The sequence below is a fragment of the Callithrix jacchus genome, chromosome 8, assembly GCF_049354715.1.
Source record: "Callithrix jacchus isolate 240 chromosome 8, calJac240_pri, whole genome shotgun sequence".
Classification (NCBI taxonomy): domain Eukaryota; kingdom Metazoa; phylum Chordata; class Mammalia; order Primates; family Cebidae; genus Callithrix; species Callithrix jacchus.
In genome coordinates this window covers 59364324-59386742 of record NC_133509.1, presented here as the reverse complement: position 1 = coordinate 59386742, position 22419 = coordinate 59364324, and the positions used below count along the sequence as shown (strand labels likewise).

Genomic DNA, 22419 nt, shown 5'->3' with positions numbered 1-22419 from the left:
CCAAATTAAAAATAAATATCACTACTTTAAAATTTTTATTATTTAAATGGTACAAAAAAATTCTTTCTTCTCCTCATAGAAATCTTACTATTGATAGTAATATTTTCACTGACAGCAGTGAATTGAATATATTCCATTTTTTGTAAACTCTTGGTTTGTCTTTATGTTCTGAAAGGATAATTTCAAATGTCTTTCTAGTTGTAATGGCTTCACACTATCATTAATTAATAACTCAAGACATAATACACAATGACTAAGGCACATTGCCAACAACACTGGATGTGAATCTGTATTAGTTCGTTAGGGCTGCCTTAATAGAGAACTAAGACTGGCTAGCTTAAACAACGGAAATTTATTTTCTCACTGTTCTAGAGGCGGGAAGTCCAGGATCAATCAAAGTGTTGGCACTGGTTTACCGTGAGTTGTTCCTGTGAGGGAAGGATCTGTTCCAGGTCTCTCTTCTTGGCTTGTGGAAGTCGGTCTTCTCCCTGGGCCTTCACATGTTCTTCCCTCTATTCATATCTCTGAGTCCAAATTTCCTCTTTTATAAGGACACTAGTCATATTGGTAGACCCCACCCTAATGATCTCATTTTAACTTAATTACCTCTGTAAAAACCTTACCTCTAAAAACGTCACACTCTGAGATACTAGGGGGTTAGAATTTCAAAATACTAATTGGGTGGGGTAGAGACACAATTCAGCTCATAAGAAAATCCATATTTCAAATAGTTTTGTTTATAATGTTGAAGTTATGGGTCAATTTCTTGTCAGATGTGATGGGCTCTGCCATTCACCTTGCATTATTATCTGTTATTACCTGTATCACATGGTTTCAATACAGAAATCATTTAAGACCCTTGCTCACTTTTTGTGCTCATATATGTAAACTGCAAACCCTCATCAGATGCTGAAAAGAAAGGATGAAATGACACACCACTGTCATGCAGCTCCACACCTCCCTCATGGCACCTTGACCAACTGAAACCTAGACCATCTGAGGGCATTACCAATTTCTTCATTGCATAAAGCTCTGATTCATCCTTTTCTATATTAGTTCTAAAATATGAGAACAAATTTTATGTTTAAATACTATTTTTATGTTAGTTCTAATATTTTATACAAACTATATATATATACTTAATTCTAATGTATTCTTCTAGCATGGCAATGGATTGTCTTGTGTGTGTGATCATTCCATGTTGGAGACCCCTGATCCAGACCACACTTTCTAAAAACTACCTGCACATTTTCAAATTCAGACTGAAAAAGTGACTTATAAGAAGGGCCTTTGGCTGTGATGTAGGCCGTGAAATCATGTTGCAGTCAAACCAAATCAAAAGGGCGCACAAACTTACAATACTTTCTCTTTTCATTGCCTCCAATACACAGGACAGGTATTTAATTGTTCCCTGAGGTTTAAGGTAGTGGACTGAGAATAATACAGACTCCAGCTTTCATTAGCTCAATGGACGGTGCTGTTCAATCCTTATTGTTTAGGGCATTCGTTGAAAATATCGTTCAGAAGATATCAATACTTTCTGAGTCATGGTTTGATTGCATTTATAGAATAATGTGATAGAAACCAAATTATTCATAAAAGTCACTAGGCAATCATGATGACAAGGGTCGAAAATGAAAGATGTCAAATATTCCGATCAATTCAATAAGTCAAAAGACAAGTTAATTCACTCAGTGCTCCAGGCATCAACTTCATAGAAGGAATGGAAATTTTACCTGTTTCCTAAAGAACTGCAGAGGTAAAATGTCCTTTGTTTGTAATACATTTGGCCAAGCCTATTCCAGCTCTGGGGGCCTAAATAGACCATCAAAAGAGCAACAATGCAGAGGCCAAATTATATATTCAGAGAAAATTAACAGCCTGCCAAAAGGAAAGGAGCCATATCAAAAAGAACAAGACAGAACACCCTGTTGAGGTGACTAAAATTCTCAGAGCTGGTCCTGCAACCACAATGCAAAAATAGCAACAAAAGCCAATTAAATGGAGAATGTTTGATGTTTTTTATCCTCCAAGTGTATTCTAAACTGGCACCAAGTAATTACTTTCTACAGTTCTGGGTAGAAAGGAAATAGCATGGGCGAGCATTACAATGGTATCTAATCATGGTACAGCAAAAGTAGAACAAGTCTGGAGCCTTGGTCTTCTGTGACCCAGGAATACTTGCTTCACATCCTGTCCCACCTCACTGATCTTAATTCCCAAACACACCATGCTTCTGGGTGTTTCTATGACTTATCATGGTAGTTAGAAGCTAAGTTCATGTCTCTGCTGTATGTAGCTTAAACTGTTCTTCCCCAGTCACTTTGAGTACTGCCTCTATTTCATTGCATATGTTTCTACAATTTTGTATCTTATTACATCATGATGTTCTTATTTAAACACTAATCTACCTTACTAGACTACAAGTTCATTAAAATCAGGGATCATGTCTAATCTTTGTATTTCCAGTGTGAATACAAATATTGACATTTAATAAGTACCTAATACGTGTTTGGGGGACATAATAAATAATAACCTGTTCTGTTGAAAATGTTCAAAATCCCAAGTGTTATCACATGCACATGGTCTTATGGAACCCTCCCAATAAATTCAATATCAATATTCTTTTTTTAAAGGTGATAAATTGTAATCAGAGGAGATAAATGATTTGCCCAAGGTCACAGAGCTTTTAGGAGCAAAAGCAAGACTTCCACCCAGAGTTTCTGATGCCTAGATTAGCCAATACTTTTTCACCACCCTACAATAAATCCATGCCTTTTCCTGAAAGAGAGAAGGAGGCACTAAAGCCAAATAGTAAGGGAGCCAGAAGCAAAGTTCTAGGTCTGTAAATGAGAGAGTCAGGACCTGTGAGTTGCTTTCTCGTACTAATAGAATGCCTGGAAGGGTAACCCACTATTCTGTCCAGTGAGTGAATGAATAAATGAACAAACTGCTAGACTTCAAGGCACAGACAGCAATTTTCATCTCATTACTGGCTTCAAGTAAGGGCCTCAAATGTCCAGATGAGGCCTTTGAGGTTGATCCTAAGAGAAAGTATATGTGGGGCAAATGACTTCTCATTACAATTGAGACCTTTGTCCCATAAAACAGGCACTGAATTAGTTTAGCTCATGGTTTTTTCAAGTAACTGCAAAGAGGCTAGGCATGTGTCCTGTCTGCCCAGTGATCACTCCTATGCACTTCCCTCAGAATTCTGGACAAATTTTCTAGAGTAGGGATATTGAGAATTCTCAAAAAGAAAGGCTTTGAAGACAGATGGAGTTGGGATGAAATCCTGTTCCCTCTCTCACTGCCTGTGTGGTGCTGGACAAGTTATTTAACCTCTGTGTGCCCCAGAGTCCTCAATGGTGAAGTTAAGCTGATGCTAATGTCTATGTCATAGGGTTTCTGTGAGAATTAAATGGGGCTGAAACTTAGGCAACAATCCAACCAAATTAAGGGTTTCTTAATTTGGAGCCCTAGGACTTCTGAGGGTCCTCAGATTTTTCCCAAAAATCAAAAGGTCTATAAGAATGTAAACTTGTGCTTTCATTTGCATAATATTAATGCAACACAGCTGTTTCATCTGGATGAACATGAGATTCCAATAGCTGCCTATGCATTTGTGTTCACAATCAGGTGTATACCAAACTGAGGGCAAATGCTGTTACCACTCATCGTGCAAGACTTTTGAGACAATTTGAACATAGGAAAGTGATGGGAAAATTGAATCATTAAATGGCTTATGACACTGATGAAAATTCAAACATCCAAGGACCTGTACCTTTGCTAAGTGCTATGCATATGTTGCTGATAAAGATGCAATAAACACTTTTGTGTTAAATTATACTTATTATTTTCAGTATCGGGAGCATGCATTCTAAATTAACCAATCTTCAGTAGTTTAAAATGACTGTATAATTTAAATAGCAAAATAATAATAATGATTGCAATTTTAATGATTAGCAATGATTAAGACTGTCATAAGTAAAAATAATTATGCCAACACATCTTTCTATTAATACACTTAGCATTGACAGTTTAAGTTCAACCAACATCTGCTTTTTAAACTGTCATGAATTTGAATTGTATTGGTTGTCATTTTGTTTATATATACATACATATATCTATATCTATATGTTTTTTGAAACATGATCTCACTCTGTCACCAAGGTGGGAGTGCAGTGGCACAATATCAGCTCACTGTAACCTTCTTCTCCTGGGCCCAAGCCAACCTCCCACCTCAGCCTCCAGAGTAATTGGGACTACAGGTGCAGACCACCATGTCCAGCTAATTTTTTTATTTTTGTAAAGATAAACTCTCACTATGTTGCCCAGGCTTGTCCCAAACTCCTAAATTCAAGGGATCCACCTACCTCAGCTTCCCGAAGTGCTAGGATTACAGGTATGAGCCACCATGCCCAGCTTAAACTTAATTTGCAAATTTGTTTTAGTTTTTATGATTTTATAACACATATGTAGTTTCACACTTTTACATGTTCCAGAAATTTTATAAGTAATAAAAATAATGCTGAAGATCTGCAAGAATTTATTTTCTTTAAAAGAGATTTTTATATACCCAGGATTACTCAGATTCAGATGGTAAACCAGATTCTCTCTCTCAAGATGAAAACCCTCTGATAGGGAAACTAATAAGTGCAGGATACAGACAGAAGGGATAGGAACCAATGGCGTGTCCTCAGATCATTGTAAGACTTTTCTTATAATCATATTATACTTACTAAACTATTTGTTTGAGTCAGGGTCTCACTCCATCACCCAGGCTGGAGTGCAGTGGCATAATCTCAGCTCACTCCTCGACCTTCAGGGCTCAAGCAATCCTCCCACCTCAGCCTCCTGAGTAGCTGGGACTACTGGCATGCACCACCACACTCAGCTAATTTTTTCTTTTTGTTTTGGTAGAGATGGTACTTTTGTTGTTGTTATTGTTGGTGGTGGTGGTGGTAAAGATGAGGATTGAGAGTGAGTTGCCTGGATTGGTCTCAAACTCCTGCATTCAAATGATCCTCTCACTAAAGGGCTGGGATTACAGGAGTGAGTTACCACACTCAACCCAAACTACTTTTTCTGTCTGCTTTCCTACAAGAAGAAAGAAAAGTTAGCAGAGCTATTCTAGCTGATCAAGAATGAAATGCTACCATGTAATTTTAAAACTATAAAGGGAAGCATCTCACACTTTTGCATCTCATCACTCAGAAGTCTGTAGACAGGGAAAGAGTTAGTAGTTACCATCTAGTCAAATAAGGACTGTCTTGTCCATGGAGGATTCATTACAAAACACTCTTGATATGTGTGAGCTACAAAGTCCACACATCTGAGTGGATTAACCCAGCAGCTCTGTTGCAGGAACCCAGCTGAAAAGTGTTTCTCAGCGACTGATGGCAGCTCCTGTTTTCTTCAATCCCAAACAATGACACAGACATTTCTTTTTAAAGTTCTGGGGAGGTTGGGAAGGGCATGGCTTTTAAATGTGTAGTGTTTATTCCTAGGTTGGCATTCTCTTTGCCTCTATTTATGAGCGACACCTCCCCCTTTCATTTAAATTCACTAGTTTGGTGGTCATGGGGTTCCAGAGGAGAGGGCAAAAGTAATAGTGCAGCAGAGTCCCCTCTCCTGTAACCCATGTGCCAAGTTACAGTCTGATAGATTCATGTAAAAATAGTTTTCTATTGTGGAGTCAGACACAAAAGGTCATCAGCAGATGGTGAGACTGGTTGGGCCAAGCTCAGGGAATAAGGCACCCTGAAGGGCCCACTGCCTTGGGCTGGCGCAACATCACAGGTGCTTTCTTCCTTCTTTCAGTCCTAACATCAATGGATCTTCTCAAGTACATGATGTACTAGAGACCAGAGGAGGGCATCTAACCCCAAGCAGCAAAAACATAGAATGTCCACAGATGCTTGGTGGGAGAGATTGGACCAGTAACCATGACAGTGACTCACCACAGCAATCTGTGCCTCTTTAGCAAACATTTGAACTCGAGGTTTAGATTGAGAGTTAATGGTAGATATAACTAGAAGCATAAAGATACAAAAAGACAATAATGACAGGTTGATATTTTGAACAGTTACTGGGTCCTGAGCAATTCTTTAAACACTTTACACCCATCATCTCATTTAATCCTACAAAAAGTCTGTGATGTAAGTACCATTAGTATTCCCATTTTTCAAGATATGGAAACTAAAGCCGAGATTAGGTCAAGTGCCTGATAGTACACATAATAAGCCAGGATTCTAACTCAAGTCATCTCATTCCAGGACTCCAACTAAGCCACTATTCTGGGAGCAGAGATGGGGAAGAACTGCTGAGTCATGATAAGAGAAGGCACTACAGGAAGAAACAGTGAATTCCTACAGGTAGGCAAGCAGTGAGTCAACCTGGATGGTCACTCCAGATACTCCCGGACACATCCCAGTTTCTGGGATGCCTACCTGTACCACAGGGGTTTGTCACATATGTCCTAATGGTACAACGGTTCCTGGATTCCTGGGAAGCCCAATCTCTTATTTCCACAAGTATCCTTGTAATAAGCCTTCTCCATTGCTTTGGATAAACTCTCTTTCTTTCCTCCCAAAAGCCTAACCCTGAAGTAAACTGGAAATGATTCTCCACCAGTGGTTCACAAACTTGAGTGTACATCAGAATCACCTGAAGGTTTGTTAAACCGGATTACTAGGCTCCACCCTCAGAGTTACTGATTCACTAGGTCTGGGAGGGGCCCAAAATTTTCCATTTCTAACAAGATCCTTGGTGATGCTGATAACCACAGATGCAGGGAGTATATTTTGAAAATGGCTAATTTAGAGCCTCACTAACCCCAATGTGGAGACGTCCAGAAACGGCGGCTTCAACTGGTAACTTGTTAGAAATGCAGGATCTCAGCACCCACACAGGCCTAGTGAATCAGACTGCATATTATGACCCCCCTAGGAGCTTTGTGTTCATGCAAAGTCAGAGAAGCTAGAAATCTCAGCAAACCACACAGAAACTAACTTAGCAGGTAGGGAGTGTGGCCTGGGCATGGGGACTTCCCAGATCTCTCTCTGTGATTCTAATGTGCAGCCAAGGTGGCGAACTGCTGACCTTTTGGTGACACAGTGGCATTTTCATTCCCCCTACACCAATGTAGAGGACATGAACTTCTTAAGGAAGAAAAGTGGTCACTATATATATTAAAGTGACAGAGGAAGAGTGGAAATAACATATGTCTAAGACCTTCATTTTTGTGAAGACAGGCTTTAGCTATAAAGAATTGAAGAATGAAATGAGACCAACAAAGTGAAATCATTTCTGAACCCAGTAAATATTACTGCAGCACTGATCTGCTGACCCAGCAGAGGAGTCAGAAGGAAAAATCTACTCATCCCAAATGAGTATTTGCACTCAATAAGATGTGTTTCACTAGCCTCCTTTCCTCTAAAGCACTTTTTTTCCTTGCATTTCTTTCTAATTATATGTGTGGCTTTAGACAAGTTATTCCAATTATCTCAAGTTTATCAAATAAAAATCAAGAATAATCTCTAGCTCATAGCGTGTGAAAACTGAGTTGGATTTTATATGACGTGCCCAGCGCAGTCCTGGCCATCTAGTGAGAGCACAGTAAACGGTCTACTTGGGAGAACTCCTTAATTAGGTACTTTAATGATTAGGTAGCTAATGATCTGTAATACCCTCCTTAGCACCTGTTAATCTCACTTTAACAAAGAGAGTCTGTCCAGCTTTTTACAGGAAGCCACAGATACTTCACCCAGCAAGGTTGGAGACAAGGCTGGGTCTGGATCAAAGAGGCTGGTTGGCAAGTACTTGGAAGCCCAGTCCTGAAAACGTTCATCAGAAGTGTTTCCTGCAGCTTCAATGGCCTATAGACTGGGCAACAGACAGTTCTCTAAATTTTACTGTAGTCAGAGTTCAGGATGGGAACCTGCTCAGAAAGTGTGGGGTGCAGCATTTCAGGTGTGGTCATCTCCAGGAGAGTGGAGTAGGTTGTGAAGAGGTGACTACTTCTACAGAATCTCTGGAGACATCATTTTCACATAGGAGATATAGAGGGGAAGGGACTGAGATGAAAAGTGAAACGGCTCTTTCAAATGTGTTTCCTCCATGCTTCTCTTATCCTCCTTTGTCTGAGCTTTTCCATGGATGGTATTTTAAATGATGCCTCTTCCAGTAGAAATTTTGTAATACTTTAAAAATGCTCAGAGGCATTTTTCCAATTTGAAGTCAATATACTTTGTATACTGATGAGATACTGCAGTTAAGTAATCAACTGTCTGCAACTAGTTAATTAAGAGATACTGCAGTGCCTCAGCCTCAGGCATTAAGTAAGCCTAGCTGATAAACTGGAAACTGGCAAATAAGAGGATTGACAAGACACAAGAGCATAATGTGACACTCAGGAATTTTTTTTTTTTAGCTGGTAAATGAGTGAATGCCACCTAAAGTCATATGGGTGGGTCTTTTAAGAAGCCCAAATATTATCAGGAAAGCAGAAATTTCCAACTGTTGGAAAATGTAGCAGTAAACAGAATTCTTTCTAAATTTCATTCTATTTTTCCTTTTCTTATTACGCCAGTCCTGAAATTACTGAATTCAAGGGAGAGTTAAGACTGAGAAACCCTTAGGGTTGCCACCTGGCAGGGTCATAACTAGCAAAGTCCTTGTGCGGACTTTTAAAGGACAGCTTTCCTCCATCCGGGCCCCTGCCCTTGCTCCAGCATCCAGCTTGCTGAGTAGGACCTGAACTGGACTCCACTTACACTCACCCTTTGGGAATTCATGCTCGACCTGCACAACTGTAGGCAGGACCCCCACTTCCCATCACCCAGATCAAAGGAAGACTAGACTCTGGAGGGTAAATCCTCAGGGAGAAGAGATCAGATTATTTCTCCCTATCTTGGACGGAAAGGAACATTTCCAAGTGCAAAGTCTTGTCTGCTACTCACCCACAACACAAGTCCCACGGTGCCTTGAGTGGTAGCAAATGTCTCCTCACACCCAGAAATCACCCACTAAGGGATGCCTGCGTTTCTTGGAGCTAAGAATTACCTATTGGTGAGTGGAGTAAGAAATAGAGGAATAACATCAGGACCTGGGAGGGCGTTCCACATGCCCACCTGAAGACCATGATGTACGACCACGCCCCCCACCCCCATAGGCGCGTGCCCTCTCCCATGCCCCCTCCTGTCACTTGCAAATTCTTATGTAATGAGATAATGGTGAGTAAGTATACACATGTGAAGAGGATCAAAGCAGAAAACAAATTGGGAAATTACAGATTGCTCTTTAAGTCAAAGCACTAGACTATCTGATTGGTATCTGTCTCACAGTGTTCTTCAATGCCATGCTCATTGTGACCTGCATAAGAATCACTTGTCAGAAATACAAGTCAGAAGTACATCTCAGGCTTACTAACTCAGAATTACTAGGAGCAAAGCTAAAAATCTGCATCTTTTAACAAAGTCTCCAGGTGAATTTTACATATTTTGAAGTTTGTGAATGACTAATCCACTAGGACTGGCATCTTATACAGTAATGTCTATTTATCTAGTTTATCTGCTTATGACTTCTTTCACATTTAGAGAGTGGACAGTGAATCCCCAATGTCATTCACACAGGTAAATTTATTAGCCCAAAACTAGTATAATTCTACTTGACTGTATACACAGAACAGCAATCTAACTTCCACTGGCCATAGATAATCATGAACTTTTGCTAAGCTGGTTTCCATGGAACTTATATGGGATCAATCATTCAGTTCTGAAACTGCCCTAAAACCAATCATATCTCAAATACATACCTATTATCATGTATCCTCATTCACTCTGTTTCCAACTCTTGGGACAGTGCTGAGAAGAAGCTCTTTGCTGAAAGAGTAAAGGGGTAGTTGGTATGGAAGCAGAAACACATGAGTAGATCGACTTGTCTCTGAACAAAGCAAGACAAGTTCCTGGCTACATTCATAACCTCCTTTCCTCCTTTTCAGTGCCCATAGAAGACTCCATGAAGTTAGAGGGTGCAAAGAGCTTTAGGACAGACCAGGAAAGCAGCTTTAAAGTAGCCAGGGTGTATTAGTTTCCTATTGCTGCTGTAGCAAATTGCCACAGATTTGATGGCTTAAAATCAAACATTTATTATGTTATCATTCTCTTTTAGTTAAAAATCTGATATAGTCACTAGGATAAAATCAAAGCACCAGCAAGGCCACATGCATCCTTTCTGTGGGCTCTAGGTAGGATGTTTCCTTGCCTTTTCCAACTTATAGAGGCTGTCTACACTTATTGGTTTGTGACCTCTTTCCTCCATCTACACAGCCACAAAGGCAAGGCAAGTCCTTCTCATATTGCATCCCTCTAAGATCCTCTTGTGCCTCACTATTCCACTGGTAAGGATCCCTGTGACTAAACTGGGCCCATCAAGATAATCAACAAAATCTCCCAATGTGAGGTCAGCTGATTGACAACCTTAATTCCATCTGCAACCTTACTTCCCCTTTGCAGGTAAGCAACATATTTACAGGTTCCAGGGATGAGAACATAGATATCTTGAAGGGGAAGGTGATTTTTCTGCCTACCACACAGGAGAACTCTGAACCCTAGTTAAGGATGAGAGCAGATGTCATAAATACCACATGTCAATTCTGAGATGTGAGGTTAGGCTATCAATAGGAAAGTAAATCTAGGGATCAGAAATGTGAGAGATTGAAGCAAACCAAGTTGCAGAACAAGAAAGAGGGTACGTAAAGTGATTCAGGACTCATGCAGAGAGTGATGCAGTAGAGTTGAAGACTTGCTTTCATGGGATGTCAGTTGCATTGTGGCACCACTAATGAGCTTGAAAGGATGTGTAGGTCCAGACAAATTCTCACTGATGCTGTCTTGTCTCTCACTCTCTTACTGTTTTTCATAATCCACCTGCTTACTTTTCTCTCTTCTATTCATATCTCTGATCACTTCCATATCTTCCTTCTAACGCTTACTTCTTCTTCAAAGATAAATGAAAGAAAATCAACTATATATAAAATTGGGGGGAAATTAATGTTTTTACAGTATTGTATGAATTTCATTAAATACATATACTACATGCCAGTGACATCTGGTTTGATTATAACCTTCTAAGAGACATTGCCTTGTATCATCTTTGAAAAAAATTACAAAAGTTTAACATATATTTTAGCACCTATTACAAAGAATCTAACAATGTCATGAATCCAGGAAACATTAAAATATAAATTGATGGGAACAGAAAAGTATTGAAAAATTGTTTCAAGGGAAAAACAATAGGTCAATCTGAGGTTCAGAGTTAAAGGAATTACTGAGAAATAGATAATGCTACTAGGAACCCTGGCTGAAGTATACTAGTATGCAGGAGAAATTTCTTGTTCTACCAGCTGCAGTTCTGCCTAGAGCAGATTTTTTTTTCTTCTTTTTCTTCTTTAAAATTATACTTTAAGTTCTGGGATACATGCGTAGGACATGCAGATTTGTTACATAGGTATACACATGCCATAATGGTTTGCTGTAACAATCAACCCGTCATCTACATTAGGTATTTTTCCTAATGCTATCCCTCCCCTAGCTCCCTACCTCCTGACAGGCCTTAGAGTGTGATGTTCCCCTCTCTGTGTCCATGTGTTCTCATTGTTCAACTCCCACTTATGAGTGAAAACATGCAGTGTTTGGTTTTCTGTTTCTGTGTTAGTTTGCTGAGAATGATGGTGTCCGGCTTCTTCCATGTCCCTGCAAAAGAACATGAACTCATCCTTTTTTATGGCTGCGTAGTATTCCATGGTGTATATGTGCCACATTTTCTTTAACCAGTCTATCGTTGATGGGAATTTGAGTTGTTTCTAAGTCTTTGCTATTGTGAATAGTGCTGCAATAAACATACACGTGCATGTGTCTTTATAATAGAATGATTTATAATTCTTTGGGACTATACCCAGTAATGGGATTGCTGGGTCAAATGTTATTTCTGATTCTAGATCCTTGAGGAATTGTCACAGTGTCTTCCACAATGGAACTAATTTACACTCCGACCAACAGTATAATAGCATTCCTATTTCTCCACATCCCCTCCAGCATCTGCTGTTTCCTGACTTTTTAATGATCACCATTCTAACTGGCATAAGATAATATCTCAATGTGGTTTTGATTTGCATTTCTTTTTTTTTTTTTTTTTTTTTTGAGACGGAGTTTCGCTCTTGTTACCCAGGCTGGAGTGCAATGGCGCAATCTCGGCTCACCGCAACCTCCGCCCCCTGGGTTCAGGCAATTCTCCTGCCTCAGCCGCCTGAGTAGCTGGGATTACAGGCATGCGCCACCATGCCCACCTAATTTTTTGTAATTTTTAGTAGAGACGGGGTTTCACCATGTTGACCAGGATGGTCTCGATCTGTTGACCTCATGATCCACCCGCCTCGGCCTCCCAAAGTGCTGGGATTACAGGCTTGAGCCACCGCACCCGGCCTTTGATTTGCATTTCTTTAATGACCAATGATGATGAGCTTTTTTTTCATATGTTTGTTGGCTGCATAAATGTCTTCTTTTGAGAAGTATCTGTTCAGATCTTTTGCCCACTTTTTGATAGGCTTGGTGTTTTTTTTCTTCTGGGGCAGATTTTTTTGGATCTAAGTGGAGCAGATTTCAGCATGTGTGTGGATTTCTATATTAGATGCTGGTACAGAATCACCTAAGACCTTAAGTCATTTTTCTCTGCCTCTAGCTCAGAAATATGGTAGTCTTCTACTGACTATTCACATTTGTGTTGAGCTTATTTTAAATTATAACAGAAATAAATGCTCAATTTATCTTCCCAAAATTCAAACCATGAAGAAATGCCTGAAGAGCAGAAGTTACTGCTCTACTCCTTCCCCGTTCCACCTTCTTTTTCTCAAAATAACCATTAAAAGGTATATATTCTTCCTGGCCTTTCTCTGTGTCACACAGAGGTATATGAGTATACAGGTATATAATTTTTGTTGTTCTCATTAACTTACTTTTTGCACTCAATACATCCTGAATATCCATCCATGGAAGAAAAATTAGTTCAACCACCTTTTTAATTGGCTTCATAAAGGGAACATGCCCTGTGATTTGTTTAACTCTTCCTTTGTGAATGGATGTTTACTTAGTTTTGGTTTAAAAAAAAAAAAAAAAGCATGTAATGATTCATTTGACTTGCTTTTTCCTGATCAGTTTCAACATTAGGCATATTCTCATGCTGTATTATGATACTTCCTTTGAAGGCTATTAGGCTCCTGGGGATCCTTTGGAAGATTGTTGTGATCACAGATACATAGTATCAGGCCACCTGGAGTCTGGAACAAAGCAAACTGAGATTCTGGACAATGGAGCAGAAGCATCCTTCATACTCCTTCTGGTCATCTCCCTATCTATCCATTGGCTTCCTCTTCCTTCTCTGTGAACTAACACAGAGGCTTGTGGGACTTAAATCAATAGTTCTCATGGGGCAAGTCATCAAGTTTGGGAAATATTTTAGGTTTCTTTAATCCTCAATTTATGGAAGAGTATTGGCCAACAATCTCTGAGAATCCCCAAAATGGCATGAAAAAAGAATATGGATTTTAGAGTCAGACAAATCTAAACCCTCCACTGATCAAATCACTAAACATTTCTGTTAAGGGTGCTCCCAGGATTGCTGCAAGAGTTAAATGAAATATTAGGTGCTCAATAAATGTAAGAGTTCCTTTAATTTTCTTGTCTCCTTCTGTTTAGGCCCTTTGAATGCCTGGGTCTCTCCCTTAATGCCACAAGGCACCAATGCCAGCCAATATAGTCTTGCCCTCTCCTTGAATCATGGACTGGAGCCTGCTATTTGGTCTCTGCCCAGCTGGTTGATTTCTCTGAATATTAGGATTTTGTCCTTGCTCTTCTTTCACCTTATGTTTAAAAAGGAAAGATTTTCTTGAAGGACACTACTCCACCTGATTATTCTATCCTCTTTTCTCCAGAGCTTAAAAGCCTCTGGATTCCAAAGCCTGCCTGACATTAGATCAAAATTGCCAAGCTTGATTCAGACTTGACTTCTCTTATTCATCATTCCTTTCCTCTCCCCTCACCCCATAATTCAGCTTCCATTTATGTTTCTGCACCCCCATCCCCTCCAATCTGGCCTTCCTGTGCTGGTTCTACCATAGCTTTCCTTTGCTAGAACAATGAGGCATTGCAACACACTCTATTAGGCTCCCCAAAGTTCACCTGGGCTGTTTATCCTGGTTCTAGTAAATAATGCTGATGAAAAGAAGAAAGTATAGCTGTCCAAGAGAAAGGTATGTTTCTCACTCCTCTCTGTCCCTCTTTCTTGCCTATTAGTCACTCATGTTGCAAGAAGCTTCCCTTTCTCCCTAATTGGAAACATTTAACAGTCTATGGAGATAAATCTCTGACAAAGCCAACTGGATAAATGAGCACACAATAGCCCATTATGGGAGCAATGGGCAAGAGTAGAAAACAAAAATAGCCACTAATGTTCCACAGGTCTGAGATCAAGTTAAAACCTTATAGAAACTAAGCAAAGCTTTCACCTCTTTATATTGGTACCTGACTCTGTTATTATTGGTGTTATATCTAAGTGCTTTTATGAAACATATGCAAATATGATTGCCAGAATGTCAGAGGCATGATGTTAAGCATTCTGCTTTCATTAAGAAATCTATCAGAATTTGCCTCTTAGCTTTATTACTAAGACCATGAGTGTCTTTAAGTATTAAATAATCACAATAATAAAGAAGGAAAATGTTGTATATAATTGCAGTGTTGCTATCTGTATTCATTAGGCTATTACTTCAGCTGTTTAAACAGAAACCAAATCACAATAGCTAAAAAGTTATTTCTCTCATGAAAGTTCCATCAGATAGGTTCAGCAAGCAGACACTACTCCACAAGATCACCCAGGGATCAAGGCTCCTTCTACCTTGTTTTGTCATTTCTTACAGTGTTGTTCTTGTCATGATCAAACCAGCTTACCCCACTGCCACATTCATCCATAAGCCTATGGGAAAAGGAAAAGCAAGCAGCTTCCTTTTGGTAACATGATCTGGAATTATGGATATTATTTCTGCTCACATTGGCCAGAACTTGGTTATATGGCCACACCTTGCTAAGGGAAACTGTGAAATGTAATTTCTCATTGAACAGTCATTGTCCACTTAGACCTTAGGTGGTCTAAGTCAGTGTCCACTTAGACCTTAGGTGGTTCTGTTACCAAACTTCACCATGCCACATATATAACTTCTAGCCTGCTTTTTAAAAAATATTTTAATTATCCTTTCCCCATGTTAATAAATCTTCATGAACATCAACTTTAATGACTTCATAATAACTGTACATATGGAAGTATTTCCCTGCTGACACACATGAAGGTGGTTTCCAGTTGGGGATTTTATAAATAGTACTGCAGTTAATATCTGCCATATGAATCTTTATTTGCTTTTCTGGTTATTTCCTTGGTATCTATTCCTACAGGTAAGACTGTTTTACCTAAAAGTTATACCAATCAGCCTTCTCCTCAGCAGCAAATGAAGGAGTCAAGTTTTACACCACCGAGTTCTAACCACACCCATATAAACAGGACTGCAGGGAATGACACACGGCAGCAGGGCGGAGCCCATGGCAGCAGGGCGGACCCCAGAGCAGCTCAGTATAGCCAGTGCAGTCAGGCAGTAACTAGACTGCCTCCGTGCTGGGCAGGACAGTGCAACCGATACTCATAAATAAAGCCCTAACTCCCCAGGACAGAGCACCTGAGGGAAAAAGGGGGTTTTATGAGTTCTGCTGAAGCAGACTTAAACATACCTGCCTAGCAGCTCTAAATGAACAATGGAGCTCACAGCTCAGCACTTTAGCTCCTATAAAGTACAGACTGTCTCCTCAAGCAGCTCACTGACCCCTGTATATCCAAAGAGTCACCTCAAAAAGGACTGATCAGACTGACCTTTGGCGGGCATCATTCTGGGACAAAGATAGCAGAAGAAGAAACTGGTAGCAACCCTCACGGTTCTGCAGCTGCTACAGGAGTTCCCCAGGCAAGCAAGGCCTAGAGCAGACCTCAGCAGTCCTACAGCAGAGGGGCCAGACTGTTAGAAGGCAAACTAAGAAACAGAAATACTTTATCATCAACAATCCGGATGTCCACTCAGAGGCCCAATCAGAAAATCAGCAACTACTCAGACGGCAAGTGAATAAATCCACAAAGATGGGAAGAAACTAGAGCAAAAAGGAGGAAAACACCCGAAACCAGAACACCTCGCCTCCTACAAGGGACCACAACTCCTCACCAACAAGGGAACAAAGCTGGACGGAGAATGAGTGTGATGAAATGACAGAATCAGACTTCAGAAGATGGGTAATGAGAAACTTCTGTGAGCTAAAAGAACACATTCTAACTCAATGCAAAGAAACTAAGAACCTTGAAAAAAGATTTGATGAAATGATAACAAGAATGGACAACTTAGAGAGGAATATGAGTGAATTGAAGGAGCTGAAAAACACAACACAAGAACTTTGTGAAGCATGCACAAGTTTCAACAGCCGAATTGACCAAGCAGAAGAAAGGATATCAGAAGTCGAAGATCAACTCAATGAAATAAAACAAGAAACCAAGATTAGAGAAAAAAACGCAAAAAGGAATGAACAAAGTCTCCAAGAAATGTGGGACTATGAGAAGAGACCTAATCTACGTTTGATAGGTGTACCTGAATGTGACGAAGAGAATGAATCCAAGCTAGAAAATACTCTTCAGGATATTACCCAGGAAAACTTCCCCAACCTAGCAAGGCAAGCTAATATTCAAGTCCAGGAAATACAGAGAACACCACAAAGATATTCCGCAAGAAGAGCAACCCCAAGGCACATAATCATCAGATTCACCAGGGTTGAAATAAAGGAGAAAATGCTAAGGGCAGCCAGAGAGAAAGGTCGGGTTACCCACAAAGGGAAGCCCATCAGACTCACAGCAGATCTCTCGGCAGAAACTCTACAAGCCAGAAGAGAGTGGGGGCAAATATTCAACATCTTTAAAGAAAAGAACTTTCAACCCAGAATTTCATATCCAGCCAAACTAAGCTTCATAAGTGAAGGAAAAATAAAATCCTTTGCGAACAAGCAAGTATTCAGAGATTTTGTCACCACCAGGCCTGTGTTACAAGAGCTCCTGAAAGAGGCACTACACATAGAAAGGAATAACCAGTACCAGCCACTCCAAAAACATACCAAATGCTAAGAAGCATCAACAAAATGAAGAATCTGCATCAAATAACAGGCAAAACAGCCAGCTAGCATCAAAATGGCAGTATCAAATTCACACATAACAATATTAACCCTAAATGTAAATGGGCTAAATGCACCAATCCAAAGACACAGACTGGCAAACTGGATAAAAAGCCAAAACCCATCAGGGTGCTGTATTGAGGAGATCCATCTCACACGCAAGGATACACACAGGCTCAAAATAAAGGGATGGAGAAATATTTACCAAGCAAATGGAGAGCAAAAAAAAGCAGGAGTTGCAATTCTCATCTCTGATAAAATAGACTTTAAAACAACAAAGATCAAAAGAGATAAAGAAAGACATTACATAATGGTAAAAGGATCGATACAACAAGAAGAGCTAACAATCCTAAATATATATGGACCTAATACAAGAGCACCCAGATATACAAGGCAAGTTCTTAACGACTTACCAAGAGACTTAGACTCCCACACAATAATAGTGGGAGACTTTAACACTCCACTGTCAATATTAGACAGATCAACCAGACAGAAAATTAACAAGGATATCCAGGACTTGAACTCAAATCTGGAACAAGCAAATCTGACAGACATTTACAGAACTCTCCACCCCAAATCCACAGAATATACATTCTTCTCAGCACCACATCACACCTACTCTAAAACTGATTGCATAATCGGAAATAAATCACTCCTCAGCAAATACAAAAGAACTGAAATTATAACAAACAGTCTCTCAGACCATAGTGCAATCAAGTTAGAACTAAGAATTCAGAAACTAACTGAGAACCACACAGCTTCATGGAAACTGAACAACTGGCTCTTGAATGTTGACTGGATAAACAATGAAATGAAGGTAGAAATAAAGAAGTTCTTCAAAACCAATGAGAATGAAGACACAACATACTAGAATCTCTGGGACACATTAAAAGCAGTCTCTAGAGGAAAATATATAGCAATAAGTGCCCACATGAGAAGAGTGTAGAGATCCAAAATTGATACCCTATCATCAAAATTGAAAAAGCTAGAGGAGCAAGATCAAAAAAACTCAAAACCTAGCAGAAGACAAGAAATAACTAAGATCAGAGCAGAACTGAATGAGATAAAGACACGAAAAACCCTTCAAAAATTCAATAAATCCAAGAGCTGTTTTTTTTTAAAGATCAACAAAATAGACCACTAGCCAGACTGATAAAAAAGAAAAGAGAGAATATCCAAATAGATGCAATAAAAAATGATAAAGGGGAAATCACCACAGATTCCACAGAAATTCAAACCATCATCAGAGAATATTACAAACAACTCTATACACATAAACTAGTAAACCTGGTAGAAATGGATAAATTCCTGGACACCTGTGTCCTCCCAAGCCTAAACCAGGAGGAAGTCAAAACTATGAATAGACCAATAACAAGGTCTGAAGTTGAAGCAGCAATTAAGAGCCTACCTCGCAAAAAAAGCCCAGGTCCAGATGGGTTCACAGCCGAATTCTACCAGACACACAAAGAGGAACTGGTACCATTCCTTCTGAAACTATTCCAAATAATCCAAAAGAGGGAATCCTTCCCAAATCATTTTATAAAACCAACATCATCCTAATACCAAAACCCGGCAAGAAAAGAAAACTTCAGTCCAATATCCATGATGAACATAGACGCAAAAATCTTCAATAAAATACTGGCAAGCCGACTGCAACAGCACATCAAAAAGCTTATCCACCATGATCAAGTAGGAGTGATCCCAGGGATGCAAGGCTGGTTCAACATACGCAAGTCTATAAACGTAATTCACCACATAAACAGAACCAAAAACAAAAACCATATGATTATCTCAATTAACGCAGAGAAGGCCTTTGACAAAATTCAACAGCCCTTTATGCTAAAAAAACCTCTACCACCAGAACAGCATCTGGCAAACAGTAGATTCGCAATTAATATTTTCTAGATAAATAAACATCCTTCCCTCACTGCCAGAATCTCTTGACCTTGTTAAAAACTTAGGAATATTCTTCAATTACCTCTTTTCCAAAGACAAGATGTGAAGACCCCCCCAAACCCTCCCACACTCATGTACATTCATTGACTCATGCTTCTCGGCTCTTGTTGGCTCAGCCCCATCGGTCACACTTACAATCTCAATTCAAAGTGCCTCCACCAATTGCTTCCTAACATTCCACTGAACTGCATCACACATCTGGCATGGTTTCTACTAAAATATGTAAGTTTCTAATCAGGAATAGTCTCTAATATATTCTCTAAACAAGAATGAAAAGAGAAGACAAAAAAAGAGAAGAAGAACTCTGATCTGGCTGACTGTAAAATATTACCCTCATGCAGAAAGGAATGTGGTTTCTTGACATTCTGGTTGGAATCTGAGAGCTAGAATCAGGCTGTGTTGGTAACAGAGAGCTTTTTCATATCCTCTGCCAGATGACGTGTACTTTTCCAAGCCACAGGGTGGGACAAATAAGAGTCCATGACTGTACTTCTCAATCCAACATCACTGATGTGGCAGGGTTCGGAAATTCTCCTCAAGTCCAGCACATAGTCCTTCTATAATCTGCTTATCAGAGCTGCTGCAATTAAAAAATATATACTTGTACATTCTGAGATCATGGGATGTTAGGAGAGAACAGATGTGGTCCCTCTATTAGAATGAAAGTCTAGTTAATGTCAAATTTTAAATACATTTTATTTAGCATGCAGTAAGAGGTATTGTATATTTTTTCTTAGATGTCTTGTCCTGTTTTACTTCTGTTGTTTCAGAATTATTATGGATAGTTTCAAATGCATTTTAGTATTTGAAAATTAATTTCTCTAATTTGCAACTATTATGGTCTATAGGAATAAACATTTATGAGATCCAATAATTAAGTAATTAAATTTCAGAGTCTCTTTGACAATTAAAAAGCAGAGAGAACATATGGATTGTTTTTGGAACTTAGGGCTGAATATTCCCTAGTAAAAATATGAGCTATCTTTCTGAAGTTCCCATGGAAGGCATACCTCCAGTTCTCTCAAATCCTAAGCCTCTCTCAGCCTCCGTTTCTCTTCCTGCATATACTTAGTTCCTTTCTGAATTGAATAAAAGTCCACTTTAGTAAACCTACTTCAAAAGTATGTTCTGACCACCCTTAATCCCAGATCTTCCCATCTTGAAACAAGGGAAAATACCCTCTTCTCTCATTGTTCTATTTAAAAGTCTCTATAAACTCATGAAAAGAGTTTAGAGTCACACAAGATACATTTTTACTGGAGATTCACTGGTAAGGGAATAAGTGGTTGGCCAGATAAACAAATCTCTTCATGTGTCCCATTACCTCACTACATCCTAAATGTTTGTTCAATGAGGCTGTCTATTGTGGCCAAAAACCAGTATGTCTGAAACTAAAGCAGACTGTTGTTTCCTCAATCTTTTCCAGATCTGGCCTGGGATTTACATTTGCAGAACAAGGATATAGCAGCCCAAGAATAATTAGGTGGAGAAACACATTTACGCTGATGAACAAGGCACTGACATGGCAAACTAACCAAAATATCCCCAGTCACAGATACGATGACAAACTATCTCTCTCCAGGTCCTCCTGTCATATTGTTGTTTGAGTGAGTATACCTAATGCCATCTCAATTCCTCTTAATGTTCCTCACAAATTGATGACCTAATACTTCATGCCAGGATATTCCTGGTTATACTGGAATTCTAAGGCATTTTAACTATCATTATGCTTTCAGGAATATTAATTTCTACAATACAAACAAATGTTGAAACTTACAGGTCTGTGAAACCAGAATTTACAAAACCTATCTTGTTCTGGGTAGCATGGAAACAGTCAAGGGATAAATTGGTATTTAATAAAATCATGCTTTTATTACTACCATAGGAACTCTCCACAGTACACAAATACAGATGCTGAAAAGGAATAAAATACACAGCACATCTGGCATATATTAATATAAAGGCAACTAATGCCATACAAATATACAATGACATACAAATATACAAAATTCTAAAATAACTACTCAGAACAGTATTTAAAAGTTCCCAAGATTTTCAGTTTAGAAGACCAATTTTTTACAAAGTTCTAGTATGTCAACAAAAGTGGGCATCAGTAAGACCTAGCCCAGTAGCTAATGAATCTGGAAGATTCAATCTAAATGGAACTATCTTTTTTCTACAGTATTTTAAAAGACATTACATGTCAGATGTTCCAAGATTATTCTTCAGAAGTGTTCAGGGAAATGGCTTTGATAATGACAGCTTTGAATGTGGGCAGATCTTCATATCTAAGACGAAATCTGAAATTAGGTTGAGGCAGTGACAGTCACAGGAGCCTATAAGCAAGGTCACTGTTAGGAAAGACAGTAGCATGCCATCCTCTCAGCTGATAGAAATGGACCTTGGGCCTGGAATACCTCCTTACCAGGAGATAAAGAGTCCTCAAAGCCTGTGCTGGACTTGTCACGTTGTGTGAAAATATCTTTCCCTGTTTCAGACTTAATGTACGCTCTTTTGTTCTGCTTAAGCATGTGTGTTATTTGGCACCTGGCCAACCCCACGATTATATCTGTTCCCTGTGGGAAGGGAATGGAATTCTTTCACTATAGCACAAAAGGGGTGTCTGCCGGCCAATGACCCTGTGCCAGCTGCCATGTGGGACCCCTGGCCATGGAGGACCAACACCTACCACTGAAGCTGACCTAATTCCATCTCTTACCTATGTAACTGAAGCATTACTCCATCCAGTACTTGACTGCTTTGTGTTTTCCTTGGGGACTGATATCAAGATGCAGTGGACAGAGGTGCTTCTACTTCTGCTTCTGATAACAGGCAGCAGATGCCACTTGCTTGAAGTCATGCTTTAGATGCCCAATAGTCCTGCCTCATAAGTACCTTATCATGGGAATGAGTTGAAAATGCTGAGCTAGCTGCAGTAGCAGATGAGCTTCCAAGTTATCCTGTAGGACTTCTAACATCACATAGACATCTCTATGATGGGTTCATCCAGAGAAAATGTGGAGCAAACACTGAAAACTTTCTCTTGAAGAAGTTGTAGAAACCCCTAGGAAAAGCAGTGTACTGAATTTAATTAATGAACCAAAGCCACCATGAGCTCACTGAGTTGAAATATGCCATCAAGGCCATGTGATCTAAA

At 39.4% G+C, this 22419-nt stretch overlaps 1 long non-coding RNA gene across 1 annotated transcript in view; it reads left to right on the top strand.

Annotated features, from left to right (window-relative positions):
• LOC144577506 (uncharacterized) overlaps nucleotides 1-3844 on the top strand; it is a 42608-nt gene extending 38764 nt beyond the window's left edge. The window contains exons 4-5 of the long non-coding RNA XR_013521642.1: nucleotides 1397-1759; nucleotides 3640-3844. This is a non-coding gene — a long non-coding RNA (uncharacterized LOC144577506). The remainder of the gene's footprint in view (nucleotides 1-1396; nucleotides 1760-3639) is intronic.
• Nucleotides 3845-22419: the final 18575 nt, after the last annotated feature.